The sequence below is a fragment of the Lagopus muta genome, chromosome 6, assembly GCF_023343835.1.
Source record: "Lagopus muta isolate bLagMut1 chromosome 6, bLagMut1 primary, whole genome shotgun sequence".
Lineage (NCBI taxonomy): Eukaryota > Metazoa > Chordata > Aves > Galliformes > Phasianidae > Lagopus > Lagopus muta.
This window is the reverse complement of record NC_064438.1, coordinates 463317-476019: the sequence shown is the minus strand read 5'-3', so window position 1 is coordinate 476019 and position 12703 is coordinate 463317. Positions and strand designations below refer to the sequence as shown.

Sequence of the window (12703 nt, the reverse complement as noted above, 5' to 3'; positions counted from 1 at the left end):
CACAAACATAAGAGGAAAATTTATTCCCTTTAAAGAAATTGCTCAGAAGCTTGTGATAGGGTAAGCTTTCTCCTGAACTCTAAGTATCTAACAGCATAGTATAAGGTAAAACTATTTATTTTGTACCCTTGTCATAAAATCCTACCAATTCAAGAAATTGATTCTTCTCTCCAAATCAGAAAAATGTATTCCATCTTGGAATACAGGTTTTGAACGATGCTGTCTTTTACTCTGACAGCATTTTGAAGAATAATACAAAAACAAAAACAAACACCAAAACCAACCAGAAGTCTTTTGAGAAGGCTGTATTTAGTCTTATGCTATAGAGCATTTACTCTGCCAAAACTCTTTAGGAACCGTGGCTGTTAAGTGAGACATCTATAGGAAGAAGTCTGAATTCAACCTGCAGTGAGTGATACAGACAGCAGGCAGAGTGAGTAGATATCAAAAATATTACTCAGCTTGTTCCAAAGGCAACTATCTAAAGGTATCAGCATTTCTTAACTGATGAATTCCTGGCCATGTGAAGAGCCAACATGGTAAATCATCTTGTAAATGGTTGGAACAGAAGAGCCTGGTTCTTGGTTCATGCTTCTGCTGTTATCAGATTCTGAAAACACAGCTTTTTTGTCTCTGTCCTGAACAGCTGTTAATTTTATCTTTTTAAAATCGTATTTATACAGTAGTAGTAGTTTTCGCTTTCACTGCATTGGTGACAGTGTCTGCTTGCTGCAGTCCCTGCCTTCTCTTGAGTATAGAGATTGGGTATAAGCTTACTCCTTCACCACAGGAACTGTAGAGCAGTTGGATGGGTTCTGCAGAGGTTGTGCAGTCTCCATCCCTGGGGATTTTTAAGACCCATCTGGATAAACCCCTGCGCAGCCTGGGCAGATCTAGCTATGACTATTTTTGTAGACCTCCTGAGGCCCTTTCCAACTTGAGTTATCCTGTGATTATATTCCTCTTTGGATGATAGAGGTAATTGGATGTACAGATGTGCTTACATCTGGAATGGCTCCTTATTCTTTGACCTATTGCATTTTAACAGAGCATCAACAGATGTGTTTGTTTTCCTCTGGCAAAGCTTTTTTTTTATTTAAGAAGACTGACCCTACTCTCAATACAAGAAAGATCTAAAGTGACGAAATTCAGGGGGGATTTCCAGAATTGAATCCCAGACTGCCAGACACCTCCTCTCTCTCTAAATATCTGACCAGAGTCAAAGGCTTACTGGAGAATTTCTAGAGAGTAGTTGAAACAGTTTTTCATTTCTGCTATTGAACTGAATGCTGCTCACTGAGAAGCTATATTACAGTTCAGTTTGTTTGAATGGTTCTGATCTGTTTTTATTCAAAACCAAAATAGATTAATGCCTTGGAGTGTAATGGAATGCCTTGAATGGCAGTTTAAAATAGCCTGTCATCAATATAAACTCTTGTGGTATTTTACCTGCTTGGAGATTGGAGGGGACTAACATCTTGATTTGCTGTAGGTGTCTCCAAAACAACCACTCAGCTGTTCTGTGATGGGAGGGCTGAGATTCAGGCTGCTGCTGCAGAGGCTAAACACTGGTGCTGCAATCCTCATGGCTGTCATGGCAAAGTACTTTTTGCCTTTATTTTTCTTCTGCTGCTCTGCTAAAAGATCAATTCTTTTCTCTCGGTTCATTATTAAGTATTTGTAGAGGAGGTTGGTGGCCCTGCATGTGGCAGGGAGGTTGGAGATTCACAATCCTTGAGGTCCCTTCCAACCCTGGCCATTCTGTGATTCTGAGCTCGTAGCCAGGGTATCGCTCCAGCTATCGCTGTTATTTGTTTTCTCTCTTTATTTCTCTACTGGCATTAAGACAGAGATGGCACTGAAGCTGTGAGAAATATTGACAGTAAAATGAGGTTTAATTTAACAGATCCATATATTTGTAGAAACTTCCATGAGGATTTGGAAACAATAACTGAGCATATCTGCATGGATGAAAAAGAGCCAGTTTACACACCTGCAGCTACTTGCTTTACTGCCTGATAAGACTTGGCCACCTTCCTCCCAATACACTCTGAGAATCCCTGCGACATCATTTCTATATATTCTTTCTTAAATCTATTATTAGGGGAATAAAGGAGAATAAAGAAGAACAAAGGGGAATAAAGAAGAACAAATAAGGTATACGGGCATATAAGCATGACAGTGTACAAAGCTTTCTTACAACAGAGCAGGCAATGACTTTCAAGCTGTGTCTTCTACATGAGGGCAATTCTGTAGGATGTGCACTAAAGGAGCATCTGTTAGCATGCCTCTGCAGGGAAAGTGTATTGTATCAGATGGCATGCTAATGAACAAGTTGATAAATGTGATCTAGCATCTATTGTAAGAGGGAAACAAGTTGGGTTTAAAAACCTTTGAGGTGGCTGTGCATACGTTAGCGTTAAACACTGCAAATGCTATTTCAAAATCATAATTGCCTTTTTTTTGACACAGGAACATTAACTCTTGGTTAATATGTTTTCTAATGCAGTGTATTTTCCTGGAGGCAAAACTAGCTACACCAAATATCATCAGTCCTGATATTTTTGCAAAGAATTATTTCAGTACATATGAGTGGCTGAAAGGAGAACCCAGGAAATAATCCTGAATAGATGGTCTGAAATTTTACCGTTAAAAGTAGACCAAATACATGTGAATAAGTAAATCAAACGTTGTGGAGATGGTGTATGCTGTCTGGGTGAAAAAGTGTCTGAAATCAGATATTACAAGCATGTTTGGGAATTAAGATAAGTATTTCCCAAGTCCTTGGTGTGTGCATTTCATGCCTTTAAAAAAAAAAAGAGAGAAAATCTTGAGTAGTTTTAAATGTTGAGTTGTTCAGCTCTTCCAATGGTTAATAAAAAAAAAAAAAGTTTTCATGACTTCTTATAGGGGAAGTTTGGTTTGGTGTTTTGAAGGAATTCGTTTCAGTTTTGTTATTTCTGAATACCTGTTTAAGTTGAGAAGTCTTTATAAAAAATAAAAGCGAAAAAACTTCTCTTTTACTGTCTAATATAATGAACTCCTCTGATATTCAATTCCAAGTAGGAAGTCAAGAAGTCAAAACTTCTCTGAAAGCATTCTGCTGTTTTTGAACTTTGTGTCGGTGCTCTGATTGATTAAAAAGATGAGAGTTTACAAAGTTATGAACTGTGAGATGCACAGTGACATTAAACTTTCAAAAGCACTATTAAATCTTTTTGCAGCTGTGACCTATTTCATGAGACATCTTTCGTGCTGGCTGTTAATGGTTCTGATGGTTGATTAAAATTTGTTATATTAGCAAATCAGGTGATTTACATCCTCTGTTCTTGTTTTATAGCTTGAATCAATTCCCTACCCTTAAAAAGGATAAACACTGCTTTTTTTTTTTTTTTTTTTTTTTTTTAGCTTGATGTCTGTCAGAATGACTTGCAGTTCAGTGATGTCACACAGCATTGGTATGTATTTGTCACATTCTCCTCTGGGGGACCCGAGGTCTCCAATGAGGAAAGCAGCAGGAACTCTACTTTATATGAGAAGAGGCTGCTTCTCAGAGAGCTTCCACACGTGGGATCAGTCTCTGAATGTCTGTCCTCCTGCTCTGTTGTCTTCCTTTCACGGGTGTGTGTTAGCAAAGAGAAGCTGATTGCAAATTAATTGCTTTGCTTTTTTTCAGTTTTGTCTTCCTCGTACCGTAAAATGGCCCACATTCCTAGTATTGTTTTTTCATATCTCTGAGGGAAAAGATTTCAGGCTCTTTAAATTAATGCATCTTTGTTGCCATTGCAATCAACCTTTAAAATTGACACCCTTTAAAATTCTAGCATCAGTTTTATATGAGCTATTGCTTTAAAAAAGTCTGTTGGTTACACAGGTAGCATTTACAAAATGAAAGCTGAACTACACTTTCTTAGGCAGAAATTTTGGATTTCTGCACATCAGCACAGCTCTTTTTTTTTTCTCGTGCCTGGATAGGATAGCAACTTGTCAACAGATGAAATATATAATTGAAATAACCATTACTTGCTTTAAAAGCTCTGACATGGGAAGCCAAGGCAAATAGATTTTATTATTTTGGCAGATTCTGAAGAATTATAACATGGATTTTGCCCAGGAACAGTGTAACCTCAACCTCAAATACATAAGCCAAATAACTGAGGATGTGCTTTATTTCTTGGTTTGCGTTTTTATAGCTGGGGAGGAAACCCCTAAGAATTGTTACCTCTAAAACAAATATTCCAAGCTTTGAGTTTGTGGCTCGAAGGCTACGTTCATGGCATGTGAAGAACACTTTGTGTTTTATCAGTTCTGTCATCCTGTGGAGCTGTAATGTAGTCAATTAAGTAAAATTAAATTTAGTACAGTCAGGCAAGCATCCTTTAAGAGTTTGCTCTCTAATGTAGCTGATGTATCTATCACTTTGCATTGTTTAAAAAAAAAAAATTCACACTGCAATTATAATGAATGAAAGTGCATGTACTGCTAGTCAGTCATCCAGTAAATGAGAAGCAAGCCTTCAGGTTATTCCATCAGACAGTAGCTTAACAGATCCTTTAGTAGTGGGAGGTGAAGGTTACATGGGCAGTTGAATTTCAATTTACATTTTTAATACAGGGCTGTGCTTATAAAGGCTGCTGCTTGTTTTTCTCAGAGCAATTGGCTTTTTGTCTGAATTATGTACAGCGAGTAATTTACATGAACAAAGAAAAAAGTACTTGTCTCTTCTAGGGGGCATTGAGGTTTTTCAAAGACTTGTGCATGTACTTAGCTTTTAGGAACCATTTCTTGCTAATAGATGCAATTAGTGACAGTGAAATTAATCATGGGCCTAACTTTGAGCATCAGTGACTTTCCCTTCAAATTACTGTTAATGGATTTTGGAGAGAACTGAAATCACTGCTGGACTGGCAGCCATGGCAATTGCCCCCATCTCTGTCTATCTGGGATTATTACAGCTGTGTGGGATGCTCCTGTCCTCCACGCAACTGTGGTGCTGTGGTTAGGAAGGAACCAATGGTGGTGGTTCTTGCTGGAAGTAAAAAAAAAAGGCTAGTAAAGTTAGCCTTCTGTCTTCTATAAGAGACATTTATTTTAATTGCTGTAATACAAAATTCACTTTCATTTAATAATAGACATTTTAAGCCTTGGCTAGAACTGCCCTGAATTCTACAGTGATGCTGATATCAGTGGGAGTTTTGCCATTGAACTGCAATGCCAGACAAGTGTTAAGTGCTTTGAAATTCACATTGAAGAATACTTATGTGCATAGGAAATATAATCCTATATCAAGTATTATTTAAACAGCCTTAGGGGAGTGAAGTGAGCTAAAGGAGTGGTACTTTAGGTACTGGTACTGCACCCTTAGCATGGCTTCATTTAGTCACTACCTGAAAAGGTTACCAAGTTTTTAGAACAAATATATGAAATAAATACAAATTACTGCTTTCACTATATATACAGCCTCCTATAGGTTCACTGCGTGTTGAGTATCTAAAGGGGGACTGTAAGAAAGAAGGGGGCAAACTCTTAAGAGTCTGTTGTGATAGGACATGGGGAAATGATTTCAAGCTAAGAAGAGGGGGGAGATTCAGAATGTATATAAGGAAGAAGTTTTTTTATAATAAGGGCGGTGAGGCTTCAGGTTCAATTAAACAGGCAGTTGATGCTTTGAAAAGCATTGGTTACTTTTTTCCTTTAGCACAAAGGGTTCTATTCCTTGTGGCACATGACTTTCTCTTAGCCGGGTATTCTGTGCAGCAGCGTTTGTTTATGAACTGTGCCCGTATCAACAAAACTGAGAGCTGTTTGAGATGCATTCCAGGTAGCTGCAAGGGTGTCAATCAATTGGAAGTAGGTACCTATTTATAGAACACTTCTCAGGATGTCATCTGGAGCTTTCCTGTGAATTTTACATAAAATAAATTAGTACTTACATCAGTCAGTAGATTAGAAGATGGAAGTGAGTAGCTGTTCAAATCAACACGTTGTTATCATTAGATACCACAGATCCATATTAAAATATGGCTATATGAACTGACTTTTCTCATCCTTCCCTTGCACCTGACTTGAGGTTTTCTGGGGCACGCAGTTTGCTGCCCGACTGCACTGGCAATGCTGGTCTCCTTAGGTGTGCTAAAGGTGCAGTTTTGGATCTGTCCTTAGGCTAGGAGATGGCATTGGGCTTGGTTAAACAGTGTCCTGCTCAGACAAAGTTGTTCAGGAAGATGGGGATTCCTTTTGCTCTGGATGTTGTTCAATCTTTTTCCACTGAGCTACAACAGAGCATCGAGCCTTGATTAGCTTCGAGTGCAAGAGAAAATAGATGTGGTGCAGTTAGAGCTCACAGAGTGCATTCTGCATGTGCTCAAACTGTTCTTCTCATAATGTAGTTTGAATGTTTTTCCTCTTGCATGACAACCATCCTCCTTTTTTCTTCAATGCATTTCTATCATTTTGTCAGCAGGGACCTCAAAGATGATCTGCTTCCAACCCTCCTTCCATGGGCAGGGTTGCTGCCCACTAGATCAGGTTGCCCAGGGTCTCATCCAATCTGGCCTTGAATCCCTATGACCAAATAGCTTTTTCCTCCTGTTAAACATTCATAAATCTTCCAGGAACACTTCGTTGTTAACAAGAAGGTCACAAACATAAGCATAAGTGTGTTGGAACATTCTCTTGAGAAGCAGTGCTGGCTAAGTGCTGTAGGGGTTGACTCACTGTTGCAATCCTAGCAGTGTATTTAGAAAAGGATGCTGTTATGCAGGCAAGTCTAGGAAAATGAGTTTAAGGTGAGGGGGGAAGCAGTTAAGGAAAATCAGTGAATTGGTGGGACATCATAAAGTTCCAAAGTTGGGAGAGTTTGATTTTAATGTGCCTGTTTTTTTTTTGTTTTTTTTTTTTTTAACCTAAAAGCAAAAAGGGAATGTGTGCATTAGAAAACATGCATTGCAAAAAGGAAACACTAAACACTTCAATGGTAGAGCATTAGTGGATGAATTTTGACCTCATATTTTATGGTAGCTCACAGTGATCAAATAACAAGTGGCTATATGGGTAACCAGAAGTGACTTAGTATTAAGGCTTTAAATTATTTGTATGTTCCAGTAGAAAAACCCATCCATTAGCAAATCATGGGTTTAATGTGTTTGGTGCAGTAAAGCTATTTCATAAATAAGGTATTGGTGTATTTGTTATAAATGAGAGGCTGTTTTTACATCTGTATGGGAACTACTGAGTCACGGCCTGAACCTCTGATTGATCACCTGATGCGAGCCATGAGTCAGCCAGAGGAGCACAGCTGCAGGCAATTCACCTGGCTGCACCTCTCCTAGACCTATTTAAGAGCTGGCTACCAGTGGGGCAGGATCTTGTCTGGAGATCCCCTCTTCTGGTATTTTCTGTAGGTGAGCCTAGCATATGGGTGAGCCTTCCATTTATTCTCCTTATTATCTTAGTCTGCTTTGCCTAACTCTCTTGTTCTTTTGTGATTATAACATCTTAATATCCATTGATTATACAACATCAATAGGTGATTTTTCTTCTAGTGTTATGAGCTGCCCCAGTGACTGCAATAAAGGGTGCATTTAGTAAGGACTCCAGAGGGTGAAGGGGGGGGTATGTGTGATTAGAAGTGTGTGATGCTTTTTTCCTCAGAAGCAGAGGGCACCATTTCCTTTGACTTGTTCTTAAACTGAGGGTTGTGTTTTCAAGGCTTATGTTGAACCTGGTGACTGGATATCTGTATAAACTTTGAGCAGAAGAAGCCACTGCTTCTTTAAAAGTAGTATAAGTGGTGGTACGATTGATAGAGGGAAAAAAAAGGAATGATGGAGAAATTACTTACATATCCATAAACCCTCCCTGGGAAATGGGCTGAGATGGACAAGAATGAAACTCTTATTTAATAGCTGAATTGAGTGGGATGAGATGTACAGATATTTCAAGTCACCTTACTGAGGTTGAAAAAAAGTGTATATTGAGACTGAATTGCTACTATAAAAAGCACTGGAATCAATGTGGATCTGAAAGAAATTAAAACTACTGTTAATCCCCCCCCCCCCCAAAAAAAAAAAAAAAAAAAGGCTCTTATGAAGGGAATAATTGAATAGGGTGGATAGCGATGGGACAAAGGGGAATGGCTTTAAACTGAGACAGGGGAGGTTTAGGTTGGATATGAGGAGGAAGTTTTTCCCCCAGAGGGTGGTGAGGCACTGGAACAGGTTGCCCAAGGAGGCTGTGGATGCACCATTCTGGAGGCATTCGAGGCCAGGCTGGATGTGGCTCTGGGCAGCCTGGGCTGCTGGTTGGCGACCTGCATGTAGCACGGGGTTGGAACTGGATGAGCATTGTGCTCCTTTGCAACCCAGGCCATGCTGTGATTCATATTGTTATTCTGTTAGTAAAATGACAAGTGCAATGTATGTGTTTGTAAATTGTTGCAAAGCAAGAAAAGGAGTAGACTGAATTGACAAGTTGGAATATGTAACATGCAAGAGAAAGCAATTGTAAGCAGTAATAGATATCATCTGAACTCTGCTCCATGGAAATTCTGTGATTGAATCCAATGGGGAAAATGGGTAAACAATCCTGAAAGCAGTGTGCTTTAGGCTCCTCGCCTGCTTGGTAATGTTTAAATCTGTAGGTGTGGGTATGAACTGCCCCAGTTGCTGGGCGTTCTCTTTTAATTCAATATGTAGTTGGACTAAGGCTTTAAAAGAGTTCATTGATTGAAATTGACAGGAAAGAAAAAGTAGCTAAATTCCCCGCATGTTTTGAAATGTTTAGTTTCTGGGTATTAGTTTGCAGTCTTTAATCAGTCCTAAATCAAGTAAAACTCTCACAGGGACTTCAGCTTGAATGAAAACTGTGCAATTTGATCCATCGGCAAGGAGATTTTACAGGAAACTGTTTTCTGCAAGCAGAAGAAAATTTATGCAAGAAGGGTCCAAAAAAATGTGAAAATAAGCATCTCTTCTGGAAATAATGAAATGCAAAGTGCGTTTAATTGTGATGTTGGGTGTTCGGCGAATAAGAATATACTAAGAAACAGGCAATCTGAAATGAAAATAAAATGGGAATATTTGCCTCGCATTGAAATGATGCTTGCACATGTTTCCAGTAGACTTGTAGATCTCAAAAAAAAACTTCTGTCTGGAATGTAGAGTAGTAGTTCTACTTTAATTTTCAGTGACTTCTTCTGATGATAGAGGGCTGTAGATTGAAAAACAAAACTGCTTCCACTCTTGATGCCTGAAGATGCGTTCTGAGAGAGACAGAAAAAACCCTTAAAGCACCATCACTTAGTATCTTCATCAGAATTTAAATTCACAAAGTGTGCAGTATATATACACACACATTTCTGCTAATAAATTTGTCACTTTGACTAAAATGTGACTACTGTTTAAAAAGCATTCCAATTTACAGCCTTGAGAGCAAGATTCATTTAACTGCTTTTTTTTTTTTTTTTTTTTTTTTGGGTGGTTTGAGTGATCGCTTATTTTGAAATGAGGCATAAGGAGGCATAAGGCATGAGGAAGCAAGATGGTTTGCAGAGCTTCCAGTACTGTAAGACATGCATTCCCAAGTTTATGAACTCCTGGTTTTGGAGATATATGTCAATGAAGGGCACAACCCCTATTTTGAAATATGCAGAATGTGTAGTGGGGAATTATCTCACGTAATATGGTGCTGTGCTTCATAGGTCTGAAAGTTTTGTCACTTAAAGCATAGGGAAAGTGCAGTCCTGTAAGTACCAGTAGCACAAATTCCAGAGATGCAGTGATTTCTTTACATTTCCTGTTGTTTTCATCCCCCCTGTCTTTTTTCCTCCCTTTTTTCTCCCTTTTTCGACCCTTCAGTTGTCAGGCTCCATTTTGCAGTGTTTTGAATGATTGGTAACCACATTATTGTTTAAAAATGATCCTCTATTAAAGGTGGGTCTGAGAAGTGAATCCCTTAACACTTTCGGAGCATCAAATCACCGTTTTGAATTTCTTTAGGACGCTGGATTTAGAAAATGTCATGCATGCAAAGTCTATGAGATGAATGTTTTCTGCAAATGATGTGAAATAGGGTCTTACTGAGCAGGGGGGACGTTCTCAGAAACACCATATTTGGTTTAGGGAACATTAAATGAACTTTAAGTTGTTGTATTTACAATTGTTAAATGGGAAATTATTAGTCAAAATGGTGATGATCTGGAGGACTAGTGAAAAGGTTTTATGGTAAACAAGGGAAGAGCCGGAGAGCCTCTTTTAAGGTAATTTTCTTCTGATTAAAACAGCTGTAGAAGTGAGCATCTGACTTAAAATGCCTAGGGTTCTCCTGACCCTATGGTGTGTGATTGGATGATGCTCCTTGCTGTGCATTACCTGGTGACTGGATGATGTAATGCTGCCACAGGATCAAGGCTAGATTTAGGGAAATTCTCCTCCAGTTTTATCAAGCATTGAAGCTGTGTCTTGATCAAGAGCTGCTGAGGAAACTCATGTGTTTCTTTAAAGCCTGTCTGCATAGGGAATGGTTTTTCATCATGTGTTTGTGCATGGGAACCAAAATGGTTAATGAAGCAGAGAACTTGCCTCAAGAGTAAGAGACAAGGATGCAAAAACACAGCTTCTCTTCATTTGGGAGAGAATAAGACTGAGAATTGATATAACTGAGATTCACGAAGCTATGAAAACAGGGTAAAATGAATACAGAGAGATGTCTTTCATCAGGTCTCACAGTATTTGGATTAGAGTGGCACTCTAGCCCAGCAGGGATAGCCTGGTGCTTCTGTATTTTTAAGATTCTGTACATTAAAAATTGCATACTAATATATGAACTGTAGAATTTGTAAGGAGTTGTTTATTTCAGCTGGATTAGTGCTTTGATTTCAATAAATAAAACAGTAGGGTAGGCTCTCAGGAGAGGTGGTTCCAGCCTTGCACGTACAGCAGAAAATCAGCATCCAATAATTCTTCAGGAGATTAGGTGTGGATTAGTGAAGGAAAGATAAGGAATTTTGAGGTGAATTGTGTGAATCTAAATGTGGCAGTGCTGGCAAATTGACGGTTACTCTGCTCCCAGCGGCACAATGATCCGAAGTATGATCTTGCTTCTTTACCCCTGCTGCCTGTAGTACCCAAAATAGGACACAAAAGAGGAGGACTGTCATTTTTAAGGCTAATGAATGTTCTGGTAGCTGATAATACAAGGTATTGCTGTGAAAAAGACATTTTCTAGTAGTTGAATAGCCACTGTATACTTGCTGTGCTGTGTAATAGGACTGGGGGAGGCGACTCAGTCTCCAAGTGGGTGTGCAACAAGTGCATGCTCCACAGGAGCCCTGTGCTGCTCTGTCACCAGTAACTGGGGAGTTCTGATGTGCTCACATGACAACAACCATGTTGTGTAAAGGATTGGAATCTACCTGAAGACTTGCGAAGGATTTTTGTCTCAATATCCATTGGAATGGTGACACGTTGGAAGCAAGTATTCTGTAGGGGGATTCTCAAGCTAAAAAGTTAGCTTGTGTAAGTTTCAATACTAACGAATAACGTCTGATTTTGTTAACTTATTGCACAATGCATCTTTACAGCATGGCATGTTGCCTCCAAGTTTCTCTAGTCTTGTCTTCATTAAATTTAACCTAAGTTCTGTGAGAGTGGGATCCTGTCTGGTGTTGGGAAGCTGTAAGCAAACTTAAAGCTCAGCCGGTCGCTCCCATCTGCCTCTCCTTGCTGTCTGTACTTGCTGTGCAGTAGTTTTATCCTTCCCTAAGGCATACTAATTTCTGTGTTGTGGCTTTGGTTTATTATTATCTGATGCTCTGAAGCACTGGGTCAGACAAGAGAGCTGCATCAACTGGAAAGTGACTTGTAGCAGCATTTTTTGCTTTTGCTGATTTGAGATTTGCCTGATAAACTGAGAGCAGTGGCTCTGTGTGAACTGTATCACAGAGCAGACAGAGGGCGTAAGGTCCTTCCCTGGATATTGGCGAAAGCGATGTGAAGCACCTGGAAACATCCAAGAATTTAAGGCAGGAATTGGAAGGCAAACAATCCTAAAAGAGTAGCTGCAGTTCCATTGTGAGACCACTGGTGGTCCTGGGTTTTGCCTTTCTTTTGTGGCAGTATATGGCAGTGTAATTTTTCTGGCTGTTCCCCATCAAATGTCTATAGCATTTTGTAGTAATAATTCTGTGTTTTCTCTTATCTGATACATGGCCTAACTAAATAGAGGGCTATAAATACATGGGTCACAGTGTGAGAGAAGTTGTCAACACATGGCTAGATTGATAATCTACAGAAAGGCAATAACGTGGCCCTGGGCGGTAGGTCTCATGAGTCTAGAAGTCATGCCTGAGAAGACAAGGAGACTTGGTTGGTGGGGGGGAGAAAAAAGTAGAAATGGTTGTATATCGTATTGTATGGTATTATATTATTATCGTATTGTATGGTATTGTATATCGTATTCTTCAAGAAGAATAAAGGCAAGTATATGACAACTGTAGATCCATGCACACTGCACCTATTTTCTACTAAGCAACGATGTTTCAAATAATCTGCTACTTCAGGCTGGAGTGCCTTGTAAAAGCAGAATTATTTCCTGCAGCTGTGTTATGGATGTTGAGAATCGTGTGATTCTGTGACTGCCAGTCTCATTAGAGGCTCTATGGTGATCAATAATTGGTATGACAAATTATGTTTTCATGCTGGAA

The 12703-nt window shown here is 39.2% G+C and overlaps 1 protein-coding gene across 5 annotated transcripts in view; it reads left to right on the top strand.

The window, feature by feature from the left end:
• Positions 1–12703, top strand: part of SPON1 (spondin 1) — a 329330-nt gene that overhangs the window by 91950 nt on the left and 224677 nt on the right. The window contains exon 1 of one of the 5 annotated variants that reach the window (XM_048948286.1): positions 7388–7403. The exons of the other annotated variants lie outside the window; for them this stretch is intronic. The gene's annotated coding sequence lies outside the window, so the exon portion shown is untranslated. Of the gene's footprint in view, positions 1–7387; positions 7404–12703 lie in introns of those variants that run through there. 5 annotated transcript variants of the gene reach the window in all.